Source organism: Sinohyriopsis cumingii, chromosome 7 (assembly GCF_028554795.1).
Source record: "Sinohyriopsis cumingii isolate HCF-2022 chromosome 7, ASM2855479v2, whole genome shotgun sequence".
NCBI classification, from domain to species: domain Eukaryota; kingdom Metazoa; phylum Mollusca; class Bivalvia; order Unionida; family Unionidae; genus Sinohyriopsis; species Sinohyriopsis cumingii.
Window position 1 is genome coordinate 100,293,594 of NC_142967.1, and position 23,535 is coordinate 100,317,128.

General features: G+C 34.4%; 1 pseudogene; it reads right to left on the bottom strand.

Moving 5' to 3' along the window:
• Nucleotides 1-22,803, bottom strand: part of LOC149795811 (uncharacterized) — a 39,116-nt pseudogene extending 16,313 nt beyond the window's left edge.
• Between the last annotated feature and the right edge of the window lie 732 nt (nucleotides 22,804-23,535).

A 23,535-nucleotide genomic window follows, 5' to 3' on the forward strand; every position in this document is an offset into this window, starting at 1 on the left:
TTGGCTATTTTACGTGGGCTGCGAATAATCTGAGACATCCATGGTTTAGTTAAAACAATAATTTTGCAACATCACAATGGGCTTTTTGCGAATACCAAATGTGATGAATAATTAATCAATATGTGTTTTTATCTCGCTTGGAGGTCTTGCTGTGGCTACATGATTTGCAAAGTACACATGTGTCAATAAATCAATGTTATTAACAAAATTTTCATATCTTGTGAACTTAACTATATAACTGTTGGTTTGAAATATGATTTCGTTACGTTTTGTCAACACTTTGAATATATTATTTTCTATACCCTGAAGACGAAATGGGTACTGGGTGTCTTTTCCAAGGACACGGGGGCAAACTAACCGGAACTACCAGGGCGGGTATCAAACCCAGGAACCTTGCACTGCCAGTCTGTCGGTATACCAGTTGAGTAAGAGCGGTACCAGTTACAATACCACGATACGAATTTTCGGAAGCGGTCAATTTTATCAATGATTAAAGCAGGCTTATTGGTATGCATGACTTTCCGCAGGCACAATATGTTATACATTAGTCAAGTAGAGAGATGAAAATGTCGCTGTGGCCACGTTGAGAGAGATAGAGAGTACTTATTTGACTAAAACATCGGAATATTATTTTCAAATATTAAAACATTTTGTCACGAATTTGAGACTTAGTACAATGCGCTATATCTTTACGTTGCATCGAAGATTAAAGTTATGACATCTTACAGGTAATGTAAAGGAAATTGTCTCTAAATTCAAGCTCTGTGTGAGTATCATGCGGTTTCATGTACGCATGTGTTTGTTGTCTTTTATCAAAGTACATGCCTGTCAAATGACATATGGATCAAAATTGTTTATTACCTCACGTGAATGAAGAATATATTGGTTAACTGTCGGTTTTATAAATTTTGCTCTGAGTTGTCTGTACCAATTTGTTTCTTTATTAGTTTTGCTGGGATCTATGGAAGATGTGGCCATGATGAGAGAGAGAGAGAGAGAGAGAGAGAGAGAGAGAGAGAGAGAGATCAGCCTCAAACAGTAATAACATTTGAGTATTAACTTTACAGATTATAGCTTGATGGCGCGAATTTGAGACTTAGCACACTGCGATATGTATCTATATATATGTGACGCCAAATTGCAATATTTTGACTGTTCATGTTGAAACCGAGCTGTCTTCTAATAAAGCTTTTGTGCAAAAACTATTATATTGAAAGCAAATTGTCAGACAGACTGGGGAAAACATTGTTTTATTTAAGTTTACTTTCTCCATTTAATCGTTTCATATATTCCAGTTGTAACACAATCATCGCGAATGGCAGTAATTATATAAGAAACTTTTGAAATTAAAATATTTCAAGTTTAATATGTTCCCCACAAGCAATCATGTTTACACTATGAATCACTCAAAAGTCTTTCGCATAGCCACATTTTTTTGGTACTACCAAAAGTCGCTTTGTCGCTGAAACATGACCCAAACAACCATGGCAACCTTAATCTGTGATATCTTTTAATTATGTGCCGCATTCCTCACTGTATCCTATTTCTTAAGCTAAATCAATCTATATACTGTTATCCGCTTGCCAATCATGTAGAACCACTCTGATCCAGAATTTGAGTTTACAGTCTTTATGCATTTCTTTCCAATCAAAAAATATATCATTCCAGTTTTATATTTCAAACTCAATTTTTGACAATTTCTGTTTAGTTTGAAATATATTTCCGAAATATTTAGTAGCTTTAAATTTTATTTTACTATCTAGAAATTACGAAGTTATTATCTTGAAGATTTGGATATTAAGAAAGGTTCACATGTTCTTTAAGACTGTTTTAATAATGTGTCTGAAGTGTACTATGTATCCACAATGAGTTTTACAATTATGATTAAACAAAAGAATTTGAAATTACGCATGGTGTTATGATTTCTGTTCATTGTGTATGATTAGCTACACACATGCATATATCTTTTCCTAGATATATTTGTACTTTTATAGTAACTTTCGTGACAAAATAAGATTCAAAAATGAGGTTGTAGGAAAAGTGGTACATTTGAATTGTATACTGTTTCAATATTAAAGATTTAGATTTTGTGTCTGGATACAGGATCTATATAATTGGATGCCAAACTGAGGCACGTTGTCAGGCCATTGTAGCCCTAATATGTTCTGGTGTCTTTGCTGTTACCCTCTTAAGCTTTTCGAATTCATCACATTAAAGCGTTTAATGGTTTGCAGTGTAGAAACAAAGCAGTAAGAAGAAATATTTTGAAATTAAAAGTTTAATTGGAGTTTTTAAGTTCAAAGTAAGTTGATTATTGAGTTCCTTCTTTCTTCTTTTACGTTGACGGGGAAGTCTCCCAAACAAATCTCTTAAATCTACATTAACGTTGGTAGTGCGAAGTACAGCACACAATAAGTTATTTGCAAGATTGACATCAGGTTCATTTTTTCGATCATCGTAAACGTGATTCTTTATGCATTTAATAAGACAGTGGCGTAGAGATATGATTTGTTGTAACATCGTCAAAGTTAACTATAATCCTTATCAACATGGTAAACAGGACGATCAGAATAATCTTTTATGAAACGATGATACTCTCATGGCTCAACCGGTAGTACAAAGGTTCTCCCAATAATAATTAATAAACGTAAAAGGGACATCATTACGTATAAGATGATAGTATTCAATTTTGAATTGCGAACGGTGAAATAAAAAAGAGAAAGAGAGAGAGAGGAGGGGGAAGAAGGGAAACACAGAGAGATGGAAATATAGTTTAAAACGTACATGTTGGCGCGATTTGCTAGACTTAGATAATTGCGTAATATTTGAGTATGCATACGTCGCAGCACAATTTGAAGTTACGAGAAGTTTGACAATAGTTTGATGGTCAACGTGTTGTAAGAGACCTAACTATACATTACGATCAAGTCCAGATTTACATAATATTGATTTTACTTCATGAATATTGAGATTTCAAAGACTCTAAGTCTATAAAATGCTTGTTAAAGTTAGTTTTTATATCAAGTAGGCCAACATTTTATATTATTGTTAGTATATCTATCTATCTATCGATCTATCTATCTATCTATCTATCTATCTATCTATCTATCTATCTGGTACCTCCTTGGGATGTAGTTGAAATTTTAAGTATATCATTGTCTACATGATTAGGAGAAAATGGGTACCAAATGACGTTTCCAAATACACACCGACGAGGAAAAACCGGGCTGGACATAATGAGTATCGAGCATATGACTCTTCGACCACGCTATAATGACTTCGTTCAAAATGTTTTCATATATCCATTGCATTTTGTACCTTCCTTAATCGTCGATTAGGCGCTGAAACAAAACTTCAACAGACAATATAACTTTCGTCGCATTACTTCTCTTAAATACTCCTTCCATTTCTTAGAGTGCCAAGCTTATGGATTATGTTCATCCTTATAATAAAAATATGGTATTTATAGATTTGTTTCCAAATGAAAATATTTTACTTTAGATAAACCTAAATCTTAATTCCTAAAATATATCAGCTCAAACCTAGATAAATCCACTAGATCTCAGCGTAGATTTCAAGCTTCTGTTTCAACAGCGCTTGGTTGAAAAACAACATATTACGGAAACATCTCGAGCAGTATGGTTTCGAGATAAGAAAAATGAATGCATGTTAGTTAATCATTTCTTGCTTTTGTTTTATTATAAACGTTTCTGAGCTGGGTTCGTTAAATTAAAGCACACGTTCTGAATATTTTGATGTCTTCTAAATTTACATCAACGGAGATACCATAACCGTGATTGGATATGTCGTCTTCAGATTTAACTATCCACCATGGAAACATAGCGAAAGCGACGTTAAATAAAAGTATTTAGATAATGATGACAAATTGTTTCTTAAATGAAAAGGAGAATTGTTCGCCGAAATTTATTGCATGACCTAATAGTTGCTCCATCTTGCATCACATATACGCATGAAATATTTATATGTAAAGAGTAAACTTGAGCTCTTACAGTGTGATATACAATATGTTCAAATATGTTCAAATTGTTCGATCCGTATCAATTTTTTTAAAATAATTTGTATTTACTGTCGAAATGTAAGATGACAATTTCGAAATTATAGAAAATATTAGGATTGTTAAACATTGCATTTCTCTGTCTCTCGCAGAAGATAATTATTATTTTAGAAGTTACCAAACTTGTCTAGCAATTCACCTGCTATGGTATGCGTCAGAGACCGTTCAGTATAGACTAACATTCAATGCATCTTAAGATGAGCATGTTGTCCTTTGATGTCTTGGTGCTAAAGTCGGAATAAATCGATTCAGTTAAACGTTTAAATATTCCCATTTAAAATTATTGACACATCAAACGTTCTAGTGGAAAGACTGTATATGTTAAAGTTTGTTCTTGAATGAAAGCTTTGGAAGGGTGACATTGATTGCTTCTAATTTATGTTTCTTCTTCAATCTTTTTTATTTTTGTCAATATGTGACGGAAACGAAAATATAGTAATTATGCATAATATTAATATAAATAAATATTTTTGTAGACGTGGAGACTCTAATGCATAAGTTATACTTCGTGCTCATTCCAATGTTTAAATTTCTGCAATGGAATATTTTTAACTATGTGTATGTTTTTGTTGTGGAGTTAATGTCTCAAGACGATAATTTATAAACTTGCAGAGGTGGGAAAATTGACATACTAGAATGATATATTCTGAATATTGCAAATATTTCATAATTTTGGCGAATAGCTAAATATGTTCAACGCACGGATAGACGGAGATACGTTGCCAGACTATTATAATCCTTGTATTACGTTATTTACATGTCCGATATTGTTTTAAATGGACTTCATCTTACGATGATCGGGGAGTCTCTGCTGCCATCTTGTTATATTGTTATATGCTTTTCCAGTTGATCGTAGATTAAGAAAATTAAAGATTCAAAATGAGAAATGAAGCAGCTAAGAAGAACAAAGGCCATCATTGAGTATCAAAGTGTAATGTAAAAGTCTAATTTCAGAGTATGGTGATGGAAACCTGTATTTGTGTTCATAAATAGGTCCTTTCTAAAGCGCCGCTTGTTAGGAATTAAATTCACTTAACACGCGTGTCATCGCTGACCATGATTCTTGTGAAATCATGTAAGTATCGATTTATTTTCTGAGATTATTTGGTTACCAGAATTTTGATAAAATGCCATTTTGTGCTCACAAAGTAGCCATTTATCCCCTTCATAATAAGTTTAGACAGTTATATACCCTTCGTCAAATCCCGTTTATTATTTCACCCAGACATTTTACTTGTTTCATGAAATTATTAAAATGGTAATTTAGTTCATATTTTATCTCTATTGTACAACCTATAAAAGTCAGTTTTTAAATACACTTTGTTGAAACCATTAATAAATATAATTTCATGTGCAGCAATATGGTTTGTAGAAGAGGAAATGTTTTGTTTTTCTTAAATGGAAGTTCCTAAATTTATCTGTTAAATTAAAACTCTCTCTCTGTATATAGTGATGATTTCGAAGCTTCCGGCAACGTTTCTGCTACTATTGGCGTTTTTTGTGTTTGCCTGTCTAACATCAGATATAGTGTTATGCCCATCGATCCCCAAATTGATGACCCGATATAATTAGGTCATGGGGCAATACACTGTATGGATACGGTCTACAGATTCAGCTCTAAGCCATAAAAACTTAGCGAAAGTGATATTCAAAACATTTCTTTACAAAACGTTGTTACTTGCTTGCATCAGCCTAAGCAATGTTATACAACATTACATGCATAGCCTAATAGATGATCCATTATGCAGATCATATTATGATTTCCTTTTTATATGTGTGGAGTAATATTTTAATCGTGCAGATTAATAGAAACTGTCTTCAATATATTTACTTTACAAATCTGTGACATTTTGTGTCTTACGAATTGTAAAAATTACTGGTTAAAAATAAGATGCTAATCTGCAAAATTAGAAATACTAACTGGTTTGTTGTGCAATAATGTCACGTCGCCCTTGTTAAAGAAAATTTATATTCTAAATGAAATATAATATGCACCTATAACATTGATGAAGTTAGGCACATTGTCTAGCATTCCAAATGTTTTGCTATGTAATAGGGGTATGCAAATTTGGAATAAAATTCTAACGGTTATCATGTTGTCAATTGTTGCCATGTTGTTTATATGAATAGCAATCGACGAAGACAATCATTTGAAATATTGACAGTAAAACAATTAACGACAACTCAGAATATTAGTTGGAAAGACCAACTAATTCAAAGATTTTCTTCCATGAAATCATTGGACCAGTAACAATGACCATTTTCAACTTTTGTTTCTTATTCACTTTTTGCACAATGACAAACACACTACCGTTAGAAATCATGTCATTCAAAATTACTGCTTTCAGGAAATGATATTTAGCACACTGCTGTCTTTAGAGTTTGTACAGTTAAGTTCTTCAGTTTTTAATTGAGGTTGTGTTGCAATAAATCTAATTAATATTATGTCATTATTAATCGGTATACAAACATCAATACATTGATTAGGAAGGTGGCGATAGAGCATTACCAATATGTCATATGGTATTTTACCTGGTTTGAGAATAATTGTATGCATCCACGATTTAGTACATAACTATTTGTAAGAAAAATATGGGTTTATCTCTTATGAGAGATATGTTGGATAATTTAAAAAATGATTGTTTTTCTGTTCGTTGAGTTGACTTGCTGAGGTAGAATTAATGGATGAATAGGATCTAAGCTAGGTCGATATATTTTGAAAAGGCAATATTCTCAGGGTATTGTATGACAATATAACCATGTAATTTGTAAATATTTTGAATCTTACAAATTTAAGTCGATCGTTGTGGTTTGAAAAATGATTTTGTAACCTTTTGTCGACACTTTGAATATAGTATTGGCTACTTCGTGAGGACAAAATGATGACTAATCGCGCTTTCCAAAGACACCCATGCAGACTATCTGGGGTTACCAAGGAGGGTGTTATATCCTCGACCTGTGAGTTACGATTATGTCGTTCTACCGGTTGAGCTAAAGCTATATGAACTGAGCTACCACGATTTGAGCTATTATGCAATAATTAAAGCAGGTTTATTTGCATGCACTCAGTTTACAACCACTCTTTGATATGGTCGGTAAAGAAGAGATGATATTGTGTAAATGGTCCCAAAACTAGGCTCTAAGGCATAAAAATATATATTAACTGGAGTTTTTAGATCCTACATGTGATAACGTGGCATGCTTTCCTGCAATAAATGTCAAGAAGAATTTGATCGAAACTATGCAGTTCAGATAATAGGAGCTCCTTTATGCATAACATCATAGGGTCGAAGATGATACAATTGAAATCAAGTGACGTATAGAAAACTACCTCTAAATAAATTTGATGTGGGTATCATGAGGTTTAAGTTACCTATTTGCTATTTTCTTTGACCAAAGCATGTGATTGTTAACGGAAATGCCAATTACAAGTATTGCTTAACGCGCGTTAAGAATACATTGGCTTGGTGTCATGTTTTCTTCTCCCTCAATTTAATACAACTTTTGACATGAATAGTACATACACAGAAAACAACTATTGTTGTACATTTTGTATGGAATTGTCTATACCATTCAAATTATAACTTAGTTTTCGATAAGCATATGGCCAACACTTACATTTAGCATCTGACATGAGTGAAAGCTTTAGGTTATGTTTACATTATTTACGGTAGAGACCAGGAAGCAAGCGAGTGAGAGAGAACGTAAGAGAGGAAGAAACATATATTTTTGACGTTTTGAATCATCCTACAATAGTCTGATTGCCCAGGATGAAAGAGAGTTGACTTTTAATGTAGCGTATGTGAAACTATTTCATATTTAAAGCAGACTGTTAGACAGCCTAAGCAAAACGATTGTTTTATTTAATATCATGTTATAGGTTTATAAGAAAACCATGCTGAAAAAATCATTTGGAAAGGCAGCTATTATGTAAGAAACGCAATCCCTTGAAATTAAATATTTTAAGGCTAATATTCCCTCAGCACAATAGCATGATTTGACAGAATATTCAGTCCAAAGACTTTCATCTATCCACCGCACTGTGTTCCTTCCTTAAACGTTGTTGTGCGCTGAAACATAGTGTCAACAGCAATGCCAACATTTATCTATAATATCTTGTAAATAAATCTCACATTCCTCCTTGCACGACATGTATGGGTTATATATGATACAAATTTTGAGTTGAGCACACATAACATTAATTTTCTTCTACAAGGGCCACGTACATTTTTTTGGTTGTGGTCTCTAATTTTCAAATTCTCATCTTTCATTCAGACAGTAATTGAAACAATCCATAAAACAAAAATTTATACTGATTGGTAAATTTGAATATATTTGAATGTATTTCTATTACACTGTACGATCACAAGTTTACTCTTCACATATAACTATTCCATCCTTATAGTCTGTGCATAATGTAGTAACTTTTATTTCATGTCATTAATTTTGGAGAACAGTCATCATGTTGATTAAGCAAGAAAATATCATTGTTTGTAAATATTTGCTTAAAACATCGCCTTTTCCACGTTTCCATGGAGACTTCATATCTAATCATAAAAATGAACCATGGCCTTAGGATACTATACAACTTCCTCGTGAATGTGGTACTTGAACTAAAACCTAATTTTAGACATGGTTTTGAAAAACTGAGCGCGGTACATTGCATTGGAAGCATTGATTAGAATTTATAAGACATCAGCACATTCAAAAAGTGTTTTCTAAATTAACAAACCCATTTCAGGAATCTGCATTTAAATATGTAACCAAGAAATTATCAACTAATGACAATTTCACATCAAAAGAAACTGATACATACGTTCCCATAATATACTGCATTTTACTCAACCACTGCAAACAAAATTTGAAATTAAATTTAAGTTTGATCTGATATATTTGGGTTTGAAGTTATATCGTTTAGAAATTAAGCTTTAATTTTATCTGGAGAAATCATTAGGAAAGAAAGGCATATCTACCATATATTTAATTTAAGGAGCTAAATCGTTACATGCGATGGGACAGTCCATAGATAGATGCATCTTTAAAACAAAATTACTCTTATCTGAAAACTTATATAAGACATAAACCATGAGCCTGGTACAATAAGGAATACAAGACGTAATTAAAAGATATTATAATATAAATTTCAAATGTACGTTAGAGTTATATTTCAGCATCCAATGGATGAATCGGGAATGACAAACTGTAGTTGATATATGTCATTATTTTGAGGGAATAGTTGTAAGAAATCATTATGGCATGAGGAGGAAACATTAAGTTCCAAATATTTTAACATAAAAGGTTTACGTCTCCTATATAATACTTGCCGTTCGCAATGATATTTCAACTTGGAGTCTCTGACATTTTTAAATTTATAAAGCAAAATTAAATAAACTAATATTATATTATAGACAGTGTAATCATTTGCATTATATGTGATGAATCTGAACACAAAACATAAATGAAAGACAGAACTCTTTCGCCATGTGCACTCAAAGCATTGTCGGACTTTTGATAAATTCAAATTCCCGTCAGATGTATATATGTATCAGTACATCTAGCGCAATCTACTAATTCAAAAAATTAGGCGACAATTTAATAAAGACTAGACATTTGAAGATAAAAGGTACAGATATGATAATTTAAAGTGGTGGATATTTCCTTATATCTCAGTTTATATCTCTATCTCTATCTCTGTCTCTCTCTTTGAATTTTACCTGTTCACAGCATGAAACGAATCTCAATATATTACGTGAAATGGAGCCACTACTACGTAATTTACTTAATTTCGGAGAATATTCAATCATTCCGATTCAAGGAAGAAAGTATCATCCTTTTGTATATACCTGTTCTGATCATTCATTTTGCTGTGTTTCCATGGCTTCAAGCTAAATTTAGAAATGCTGCAAAGAATCACATTTTTAACTGTATACAGCATCATGGAAAATAGGGGTCATACAAAAAAAAAACATGATGCTGATTTTGCAAATACCCAATTGCATACGGTACCTTGCACTTGAATAAAAAATGTGAACTTAAAGACATCATAATATTTAGAGTGTGAAGTTTGATTTAACCATTCCCGAAGAAAGTGTGATAATTTTGAGAGCCTAAACATTAAAGAAAACAACTACGAATATTTTTGAAAAACCCTTTCCCATTTAAATCATAACTGTCAAAACTAAAGTATATATGTGCAATGTCTTTCTCAATCTTCAAGGTTATATTTTATTTATCAGACACGCTTTCAAAACTTAGAGACGAAAGCTTCAACATCGACAGATAATAGCAATAAAGGTAATTACTACTGTAAATTAAAAAAAATATCTTTCATATTAAACAAACCCTGTGAAATATGACAAAAGAAATCCAAAACTGAGCTGATATATTGCTTTAATTATGATTAGGTCATATTCGAAATAAACATTTTCTCTTGGAAAGAAATGCATAGCGACCGTATTTTCAATTTCAGGATCAACATTGTTCCACACTATAGGACAATGGATTGCAGTCTACAGATAGGTTTAGCTTAATAAATCAAAACAGATCCTCAGCTCAAAACTTGTAAAACAAAATATTTGTTATAAATTTGGAATGTGAGGAATGTGCAACATTTTAAAAAAGATATCATATATTAAGGATGGTATTGCTGTTGGTGGTATGTATCAGCTTCAAACCGACGCTTAAGGATTAAACACAATACAATGATAACTGAACGTCTTTTGAGTTATCTGTGAAGCCATCATAGGGTGTTGAGAAAATTTTAAACTTGAAACATTTTTATTATAATTTTTTTACTTTTCTTACATAGTAAATGCTTTTCGCTATGATTTTCTGAGCACGGGAATCTTGGAAACGTTTAAATTGATAAAATACAATTGAATACAATACTCGTTTTGCATAAGGTATTTGTTTTAAATGTAATATCTTTTCACATAAGCTTAATTAGAAATCAGCTCTCATTCGAGATGTACAGTCAAACTATTGCATGGTATTTGTTGGATTCGAATTTCCATGCAACGCATACATACGTACATATACCGTACTGTACTAAGTCTCAAATGTGCTCCATCAAGTTATAATCTTTCAAATAAATATTTAAATGTTATCATTTAATGAGATGAATGTTTCTCTCTCTCTCTTACTTTTTCTCTGTCTCATTTTCTTCCGGTCCACACCACCTTTTAGTTTCGTCTCTCTACCGTGACTAATGAAAAAGAGATTGTATCTGCGAAATCTAAAGCTTGTACACCTAATGTTAAATATAACTGTTGTTACTAGAATTATTGAAGACTAATGTACAATTTGTATCGTAGAAACAATTTCTAACAGCATTTACAAAACCAATGCAGTTTTCTGAATGACACGTATTCATGTGTAAAGTTGTTGTTTCTTTTTGAGGGAGAAGCAACGTATTTTCCACTCTGGAATAATAGTTAATCATGTTAATTTGCATTTCCTTTGAAAAGCGTAATATTTAATCACAAAAAAAGCAATACGCAAATGAAACCGTGTCATATGCAATTTCAGTTTGAGTCTATTTAGAGACAGATTCCTGATTTCAGTTTTAACCTACGTCAATCCTTGCATATTATACACACAGGTGCTTCTACTATTGCAATTGCATCATGTCGGTATACATTCGTCTTGTCATTTATTGCATTATATCTTTGCCTCCCATGTACAAACGTGCCGTTGAACGGGGTACATGTGAATAAGGCTGCTTTGCGTATCGCATAAAGGCAACCGTTTTCGATACTTCAGATGCTGGTGGCTCTACTTACCTAGCGTTTACTCAACGGGTAAAACATCAGACTAGTAATGCAAACGTCGTGGGTTTGATACCCATTCTGGTAACCCATTTAGGTTTGTATGGGATTGTCCTTGAGAAAAGTAGTTAGTTCTCATTTTGTCCTAAATATATACTAAAGATATACGCAATACTATATTCAAAGTGTCGTAAAAAAGAAAAGGAATGGAAATATATCATACTTAAACCACCTCCTTTTACCTAAATTTGTAAGATATCAAACTGTTTGCAAATTACTTTGATGTATTCGAATTGTTCACCTTTGAGGAACATGATTTTCCCAAAGATTTTGACCAGGTTTAGGTCTTAAATATGCCTACATGCTACTTCAGCAAGTCATCTTGACATCTCAACATAAATACATATTTATTTAATTTGTCATAATATATCTCAAGATTTATTCTTAAGACATATTTCCCATTTCTTAATCAATACACTACTGTTTCTATATCAATTAATATGAACATAAAATTAGTCTGTGTACCACAAAACCTCAACTGAAAACAATAAAGCGGAACTGTGCAATGTCAAAAAAAAAATAAATTAATTATTCACCATACGTCTCATAAGCAATAAACCCATCTTATTCTGACGACATAATTATGAACTAAATCATGGATAGAAAGCCTGATTCACAAACCTAGTAAAATACTATATGACATATAATTAATGATCTTTCCCCCATTTCGTAACCAATATATATATAACTGTTTTTGTATATCAATTACTATTAACACCATATTAGTTTATGTGCCCTGAAACTTCAACTCAAAGCTCGAAAACTGAACAGTGCAACCTCCTGAGACAGCAGGCTTCTACATGTATCATCTCCTGAGGCAGGACTTATGAATGTCATCAATTATAACATAAGCGTATTTGTCACCAGTCGATACTTACAGAAGAAACAAAATTTAGGAACGATCATTGTCATTATTGTAGATCAAACGTTGACATATTAGGTCTTATCATTAGATAATTGGATTTTTTATTTATGTTGTATTTTGAATATGTCATTATCATTTTTTTCTTTACGTTGCATTTATCTCAAACAGCTAATCCAGTCCACCCAGTGGTTAGAGTGTCCGGAATGACGAAGATTGCGGGTTCTAACCCCGATCGAGTCACATGAAAGACATAACAATTGTACTAACAGCAGCCTGGCTGGTTGCATAGCATTACGAGGTAAGTGTTAGGATTAGCCGGCCTTGTGTCAGAATAATGTGAATGTGGGGGACATCATGTTAATGTCTGAGGTCTGTTTTCCTAGTGCTAGATAACGCTATACTGCTACACTGCAGACATCGTAGGGATATGACTTAAAAATTGGTAAAACTACGTTAAAAATCAAAATCATACACACAAACAGCTAATATAGAATCGTGTCACCCTTATAAGTGCGTTACAGATACAGTACCCATATATATTTAAATCATCATCTTAGCCTGGTATTATATTTCTTACGTAAAACAAACATTATTAATCGTTTTGCTTGAACACATAGTAACGATTTTGCACTGTGAGCGTATATTTTACTTTAATATCCGCATTGATCCTTACTGACCTATCCTTAATATAACCAGGCGTTTCAAGGCACCACGCATCAACGTTCATTAATCCTACTTTATGTATGAGTTTCACAATGATGGACCTTTCAGTAAAAGAAATATGAATACTCGCCGATAACATATTTTTTGTACCTGTTTACCCACAACGGTACAGAAAACATCGTGACTAAATATGAACATTCACCTCCGTTTTAGACATCGGTGAATGCAGGTGTGCTCTTAGTGTGGAGAAGCGAAGTACTAGGGCTGTAATTATTTCCAAATGCAATACATCATATGTAAATTAACCTGATACCGTGTGACGGACATATCAGAAGATAACTTTAATATATATCCCGAATAATTGCACTTTATCATTAAGATCATACTAATAGGACCTTTTCTTGTATCATCAATGATCTTGTGCGATTAGTTTTATTGATTTTCACTGCTACATGTTAGTCGTTTCTTCATCATGGAAGGCGTGTTAGTCTTTGTCCGTTGTTAGTTTGAATGATTTCGTTGCTGACAATTTCGCTTGGTATATACTTCAACTTTAAGAAGCAGTAACACATACAGTAGAGTAGTTAAAATATTGGTGAAATACTAATTATTACGTTTCAGTCAAGTACACATTGCTGTAGTGTGTTTTGTGATTAAGAAAGTTGCATGTTTTACAAATTTAGATTTATTCATAAGACTAGCACCTGAAACGCTTTCATTAGTATCAATTTATCTGGTGAAAGCAGTGACGCATACGCAGTTATGTACCCATACAGTTTTAATCTCTTTGATGCAATAATTATTTACATGTGCTTTGTTGAATAGGAAAGAAACAAAGGATAGTACTCCTTGCGAAAATGATGAGTAGTCACGAATTGATAAGTAAACAATATACAATTTCGTAAAAGATGAATGAGTTTGTATGATGTGTAAAGTGACAATGTATGTAGAAAACGTACGATAATATTTATCTTTGGTATGAAATAAACTCATGTATTTTAATGTGGTAAAACTTATCCTAAACAGGATTTGTAAAATGGATAGAAGTGGAAAATGTTTTCCCAGAAGATGCAGCCGAATAATTCATCAAGACACTTACCAAATAAAAGGTTAGATGAAAATATTCATATATGCATAGTTGTTTCATAATCCTTAATATTAGTTCTTTTGTTTCGCAGGTTTATTATGGTTTCACATGTATAATTAGGTACGTTCATTATGTGAGCGGGTGTTTTAATATATTTTGCAAGTTTGCATATATATATATATATACATTTACTGTTAGCTTACACATTCATCCCATTCTACGGGGAACCATGCATTCTTGTTCTAAGGACGTTTATATGCATATCAAAAAGTATATTCTGACAGCATTTACATTGAACTACCATTGACCCACAGAAGGGTTGAATTGGCGTATTTCTTCACAGACAGTTACCATCTTTCATAGCGTGATATTTAAACAGCAAAAGACTTGCAGTATCTTACTTTTTTGTAATAAATGTACCACATTCAATATATATGTAGCATGTTATGCCAACTAGTCACGTATGCTTAACAAATGGTACTAGCATTTGCGCTCAACATTCAGAGCTAAGTGCTAGGACTGGGCAGCTTGGTGTATGGATACTATTACCTGGTGGGACATTATGCTACGTGCATGCGGCATGATGACTCAGTGATACACGTCACTGTAAATTGCCACACTGCAGACATCGTAACAATAGAATTAAAATTATTAAACCTACGTTCAAAAAAACAAATAAACGGAAGCACATACATATGTGAGTAATTACCTAGTCAGATAAATAAACCCATGGACTTAGGTAACTTTCATGGATGCCAGCACGGAACATTGACGTCATTTTTTAACTAATTGTATTTGTCAGATTGTTTCTGTATATCATTCATGTTTATTGCTCAAGTACGCCTGATGAACGAAATAGCCATGACGTATCTAAGGTGATTTGAATATTTATTGTAGTATTTGTCAGAACACGCCTATAACTTGCAAGACAAGGTCAACACTTAATACCATAGCTTGTTGTCATGCAATGATTGGTTGGTTTTGTGTATGATAACAACACTTTGCTTGTAGACAAGTACACTTATTACAGAGAACACAGTCTGGGAAAGTTGCATTTGAATGGATTTATTGACATTATGTAAGTACCAGTCTACTATTTCCATTTATGAAACATAAATTCATATTGAGTTAATGCATGAAAATGGAATAGCGTTGCACTGAATGTGCAGAATCACATGAGTCTGACGTTTTATCAGTAAAGTACGACGAAATCTCTGACGATATGAAATAACTTAACAAAAAGAGGAGTGCTAGCGTGACCATAATCATCCGCTCGGGTCGACTTTTCTCACGCGTATTTAATCTCTTCAGGATCGCAAGAAGACTGAAAAACTACAAATATACATTCAAAACACAGTAACGTACCAACAACTTATAACTCTCTGACGACGATCGCATGAATCCAATCCGTCAAATTAACTTTTAGCTTTACCATTACGGTTACAAACCCTTCCTATCGAGTAGGGTTATGTAGCTTACATCCGTAATAGGAACCAAAATATCTCTGCTCAGAACCAATGCGCTTGGAACTAATGGCCATACCTAAACCCCGCGTCGAAGCAATATTGAGTCCGGTAAGTATGACATTATTCTGGATTATACTTATATTATTATTATGATTATTATTATTATTATTATTATTATTATTACTATTATTATTATTATTATTAGTAGTAGTAGTAGTAGTAGTAGTAGCAGTAGTAGTAGTAGTGTAGTTGCTATTCATGGCCACACTGCTGATTAAAGTTAAACAAATTAACATTGCCCAATTATTCATATGGCAAAACTATTGGGAGCATGTTTTTGATGTAGGCCCTTTCATCATATATAAAGATATCATATTCAACATTTAAGAAAATACCCTTTACCTGCTTATTGATTTGCCTTAAAGAAATTGAAAAAGTCCTGATAAACTTACATAGAATCGGCTGCAATTAGTTCAACATCTATTTAAAACTGACAGAAAGTTTCTACTAATTACCTGATTGGGAAGTGAATATATAATTGAATTCATAATGACGACAACATTGTTGATTTATAATGTTTTCATTTTGCATTACTTTTATATTAACAATGTATTTCTTCTTTTTGCTTTTAAACTTGATCTTCACGACACAATAGTAAAAGCTCTTCAAATTGCTTACCTTTAAATGTAGAAAAAACATTGCATTTTGTTTCACGAGTTGATGTCAAACTAAAAATAAGTATATTATGTTTTGGAGACTAACCATCTGATGCCAACCACCAGTACATTAAAGTTAGTACTATTCCTTATTTTAGAAGAAAACGTTGTCATGAGAGTGTATAAAGGATAAAATGTGACCAAAGTCAATTCATCACTTTAAGTTTCCTTATAGCATCCGTATCTGCAACCAACATTACTTGCTGAAAGAAAACTAGAAATAGTACATGTCAGACTCCCATGCTACTATCAGAACAAATGACAAACATCTTTATTGTTACATTGAAATTCATGTCTTACTCCCAATATTGTGCTGCAATATGTATAATACGGACATTCACAACATGAATGATAACATCCCCGCTGGGAGCCAAAACATCTTGACGGAAGTTTTATCATACTATTCTTACCATCTTCACTAGGATATTTGAAATCCAGTGAGCTGTATAAATCAACAAATTTCACACTATTCCTTCATTATGTGCTTTACTTGCACGAATGATTGCTGGACCTCTGCTATACAGTACGGTATCACGTTTTAGCATCCGTGCTCAGAACCAACTAAAACATTTCTTTTTTATATAAATGCTACCAGATTTTATATATATATATATATATATATATATATATATATATATATATATATATATATATATATATCTATATATATATATATATATATATATATATATATATATATATATATATGGTTACATTCACATTTGTAGACGTCAAATTATATATATGTATATTATTTAATATCTCTTAATCCTTAGGAATTGCAATTTATCTCCTTTATACTTAAATCATTGCTCACAAGAGCAGGTTCCTATGTATGCTACCTATACTAGTTTCTTTGAAGAGATTAATCTTCGCTCATATCCACAACCTTCTTACCACTGCCTATTATAACACAAGTTGATGCCAAAATAAAAATAAGCATAGTTTGATTTTGGCATTAACCATCTGACACTAATAATCATTAAATGAAAGTAAGTAATAGTCCTTATTTTAGACGAAAAGGTTATCATTAAAGTATATAGTGTAACAATCTACCAAAGCCTATTCATTGCTGCAAGTTTCATTACAGCATCAGTGCCTGGAACCAACATTCCTTGTTGAAAGAAAATTGCAAATAGTAGAGGTCCGACTCCTATACAGCAATCAGAACAAATTACAAAGGAAATCCAAATATTTTCATTGCCACAGAGAATTTCACAATCATGTTCCGCTAACACGTGGAATAAGAACATTTACATACCCGCTATTAACAGCACAACTTCACAAATGAATTACCATGCCATGGTTAATATCTTGACGAAGTGATGTGAAATTGAGTGTGCAGTATATATCATCAATTTTCATGTTGTTTAAACTACATCAATGATCCCTGGACAAGCGCTGTAAAGTACCGTATCACCTTTGTTATCCGTACTCAGAACCAATTTCTTCTCTTAGATGTCTGAGTAAAATACCTTATCCTTCCCGCACATACCTCGATTGATCATAGACGCTTGTTTTGAAATAACTTTGGAATGGTTTTGACAATTACTAGATAATGCCTTTAATTATTTTGACTCCTGGTGAGAATATTATGATCGCTATTGTAATGTTTGTATGCCACATATTATGGGTACAGGATTTAAAAAAATAAATAAATAAAAAAACAGTCTTGAATTTGTATATGGCGATAGGGATCTTTGACTTTGACATTTCTTCTGAGATCTGTATGCTAGACTTATAAAAAAAGTTTAAACATTCGGAATCCAGTGGGGTTAGTTCGAGGTGAGGATGGTGTAAGGAAGTCTGCAATACGAAATATAATTACGTATATTGTACTAGGAATTGTTTATTAGATATCAGAGTTTACTCATATTAATCGAGGATTCCAAAATTTCCTTTAATTTCACCTGACTTTTGTGCAGGCGCAATACGCTCTGGCAGGTACGGTAGCTCGTGCGATTATTTAATTCCTATCGAGGATCTGTCTAAATGAGAGAGAGAGAGGGAAAAATGTTTGTGAGATTCACTGTTTCTCTGTGTGTGCCTGCGTGGCATTTGTGTGTATGTATATATATGTATGTGTGTGTGTGTGTGTGTGTTTGAGAGAGAGATAGAGATAGAGAGAGTATGAGCACTGTTGATGTCGTATTTATTGACAGAAAACAAGTTTTTACCTACTAACGGAAAACTGAAGATGAACAATTATAGCTTCAAATTGATGTTTAATGTTTTACAAACACATTTTCTATGTAAATGTAGGAACGTAAAGTAATGGTTCTGTCATGTTGTATTGTAATGTCATATATGAGAGAAAGTGAGTGGGAGAGAGAGTGTGATGTTTTCACATGCCTTCGCTTTAGCCGTGAGAAAAAAAAGAATACAAATCAGTTTACGTTAGAGTACACCGTGCAAAAAAATATGTTGTCATTTCACTTTACTTGAAAAGACACGGGTAGCACATTTAGTAGCTATTTTGTTGTTGCTGTTGGTCTTTGTACAATTCTTAATAAAGGGAAATTACTCTTGAATTGGTTCCCAGTGTGGATGTTAATAAATTATAGAAAATAAAATACACTAGTGAGGTCAAAATAGTCCTTGTTTTTAGATACCTAGATATAAAAAAGCGTAACAAATATCCACTTGATCAGAGAAGTCAATGGCAGAAGACGTTTATTCAGGCCAACCGAAATTTATAGCCGCAATTGTCATATATATGAAGGTCATTTTCGACACCATGTAAGGGTCACAGTGCAAAGACAAACCTTTTTTAAAATTGCAAATTCTGCAAAACAGTGGGTACTAAACAGGCTGATGCAATTGAAAATAGTTGACATTCAAGCCGATTTTGAGACATACTACATGTCCCAAACCCTTGCATTTACAACTACGGGAGTCTTCTTCTTAGCCGATTATTGATATTTCACTAGCAACATACTGCAGAGTAACTCTTGAAGGTGTACATGTCTAAGGTCTCACTGGATAGTTTCGTACTTTGACAACTCCCTATTTTTTAAGGTAGAAGGCATGAACCTAATTATCATACGCCTAGCATTAATAAAATTACACAGAATATATATATATATATATATATATATATATATATATATATATATATATATATATATATATATATATATATATATGTAATAAGGTTTAGATTTACTTTGAGTTAGGCTTGAAAATGGGTTGGCTCGCTTGGTGACTGCCTGTAAAGCTAGACTAGCACTGGAGATCAAATGCGTAACTTGGGTTTGCAAATGAACGTGGTTACGTATATCTGCTATAGAAGTAAATATGTAAACATCGAGATGGTTGAAGGGTGATTTTAAATATGATAATTTGTTTTAGTACTAGTGCACTTTATTCATGCATAAGGCACATACTGAGTCTTTTACCTGCCTTGTGACAGGAAATATTGAAAATAGTTCTTTTCGGCCAAAAATGAAAGTCAAGTTGAAGGGTTTGTAGTAGTGTTGGTTCTGTACAAAAGCCACCAAATGTATCAGGAATTATTCTACCACAGTCAAAATATCACGTGCATTTATTCCACTATTAGTTTGTTTTTATTAGTATCTTCACTTTAAAATTATTCTCCGTTTTCTACGATAGGACATGGTCGGATGAAAGTTCACCCGATAAACTCTCCAGTGAGACCTGACATCAATTTCAAGAACAGCACAAGCCCGAAACACCTAGTTCACAATTATTTCCATATCTTTAATTAGTAAACAATAATAGCTTAAAACTAACAGCATAGCCTTAAGTTCAGAAAATATGGCAGGGGCCAATATACGAAATCGAACCTTGTCACCTTAATTTGGCAGTCGTTCTGCTAGGTACCAGGAATATCCAGACCATGCTGATTGGGCTCTCAGATGATTTCCAGGCAATAAGTGATGTTCAAAAGATTTCATCATCGACGATGAAGATACAGGAGACACGGTTGAAAGATTCCGGGTCCCTCAGAGAAAAGAACTACATGTTCTTCTGGTACGGAAAGAGCGCCTACGAAGCCAGAGGATGTGGTGTAGGATTCGCCGTCATGAAAGTTCTGCTGGGGATGATAAAAATTTATAAACAAGACCATGGAAGACTGCTATCATTCCGCTCCACACCATAATCGGGCCTGTAAAGATGATCAGCGTTTACGCTCAACACATTAAGTGTCACACCAGATACCAAAGATGAGTTCTACGACGCGTTAGATTCGCTCAACGACATAATTCCTAAGGAAGAGAACAATATTATTGGGCATCTTCAAAGCTAGGGTGGATGCCAAACATGACTCTTGGTCTTCCTGTCTTGGCAAGTTTGACATTGGGAAGAGGAATGAGAAGGGGCAGCGTGTCCTAGAGATGTGCTCGTCCAAGACCCTCAGCATCACCATAACCACAGCATAAAGTGTCAAAACAATAGCAATATCTGGACTTGATCGTTACGAGACGTCTGCCATAAAGGGTGTACGTCTTACCCGTACCTTCAACAGCGCCGACTGTGACTACGAGCACTCGCTGTCGTGCTGAAAAATGAAGCATCAGCCGAAGTCAGCTGTATATATCGAAAACGTCAGTGGCATGTATGATTGCATTAAGAAAGCAATGAGTCCCACATATAAAGTGCCATCCACGACAATGTCAAGCTGATGAAGTCTTGGTTGGAGTACTACTCTGAACTGTACTCCAGAGAGAACCTCGTGGCCAACGATGCCCTCATTGAAAGCCTCCATCTCATGGCCGAACTGAATGAGAAATCTACTATGGCAGAACTAAAAAAGAAATGCTGAGAACATTACAGACCAAACTTCTTGGTCTTTATAGACTTCAAGAAGGCGTTTGATCTGGTCAACAAAGACGGAATTTTCACTATCCTGGCAAATGGTGGATGCCATCTGAAGCTGCTACTCATGATCCATTCATTTCACGATGACATGAAGGGTACAGTGCAGTACGATAGCTAAATGTCAGGCCCCTTCGACATCCGCAGCGGAGTGAAACAGGGCTGAGTGCTTGTCCCCGCGCTCTTCGTCATCTTCTACGCTGACCTGCACCAGCACGCCTTTGGGACGTCCGTAGAAGGGATCTACCTGCACACAGATTAAGACGATATGCTGTTTAACCTGGCACGATTTAAGTAAAAGACCAACTTGCTTGAAGCAAACATCCGGGACATGCTCTTTGCAGACGATACTGCTCAAGCCACTTATACAGAATCTGAGCTACAACGCCTGATGAAATGCTTTGCTAAAGCATGCGATATGTTTGGGCTGACAACAGGAAAAGAAGAAAAGCGTGATGACTATGAACGCGGGCCTCCCAAGCATCATCATCAACAACTATGAGTCATTCAGTTCACGTGACCCGTTTATACCATCAACCACCAAACACCTCTCGCTCGATGCTGAACTCAAAAAGAGGATTGGAAAGGCATAACAACTGTATCCAGGTTGTCGCAGAGAGTAAGAAACAACAGCATGCTGGCCCTGAACACTAAGATTTCATGGTAACATGCCAGCGTTCTAACCACTCTTCTGTATGCCAGTGAAACCTGGAATCTGTACAACATAAAAGACTGAGCCTCCTTCACATGCGATGCCTCCAATGTATACTCGGGATCACCTGGCGCGATCTAGTAACAAACAGCGAGGTGCTTGAACGTGCCACGATTCCCAGCATGTCAAACTCCTCCACCAACATCGCATCAGATGGCTGGGCCATGCAAGTCGGATGGAAGACGAACAGATCTCAAAGACCTTCTTAATCGAACCTTGTCTCTGGCAAAATGTCGATCGGACGGCCACATATCCACTTCAAGGGTTTCTTCAAACGTGACATGAACGCCTTTGACATCGAAGTCAACACCTGGGAAGCGCATGCTCTAGAAAGGTCCAGCTATCGACACGCTCATATCACTGGTATGAAAGCCGGCGAGGACACGCTAGGCTTGCTAGCTGATTGAAAGCGATCTCAGAGGAAAAACAAGCAGCTCCAACACACACTAGTACCAACCTTTAAATGCAGCAGGTGCAGCAAGGACTGCAGTTCCCATGTTGGGCTCCAAGGTCATATCAGACGTTGAACAACCACCAACCTTGACATCTCTCATGGGCGCATTTCCATTGTCCCTCGGGACTAACGGATACCAACCACCAGAACTATCTCTGTATTCATAGTATATCTATAACAGTGTTCTTACGCAGCTGACACACTCAAGTACTTGCTATAAATGAGGGTTCTTGCTTACTTTTATCACTATGTGATACAAAGAGGGAGCGAGAGTGTCCACATGGTCTGTTTACTAGTGTGTTGTGAAGTCTCTGGATCACCTCTTTCCTGAGAGTTCTGACTAGCGCATAACAAAATGGGTGCTTTGTTTCACTCTGATCTAGAGATGGTTCTGGCTCACAGTTATCACTTGTTGATAAAAGAGTGTCTCCCATGATATACCTACTCTTGAGTTATGAGGTTACTGCGTTATCGAGAGTTCTCCCTTTCTACTGGCTGTCTCCAGCGCAGAACAAATGCGTGCTCTGACATAGATAGGCTCACTTCGTGATAAAACAGTTGCCCCTTTTCTACTGGCTTACTTTGACGTGCGATAATATCCACGTGCGAGTATGCGAATACCATCCGTGGTGTAAAGTTTATCGTCGAAGGAGCAAAGTCCTTTTTGATTGTTGAGCATGGTGGAGATAATATGCCGCAGTTATGATCAAAATATTATCACGGAGTTCTCAGCATAGTTGTCCTTGTAATGACTGTCTGTAATGATGAATGGTGGCAATGCGACCGATGATATTTTTTATCATTAGGTCTTTTTCTTCATGGTATCATCACC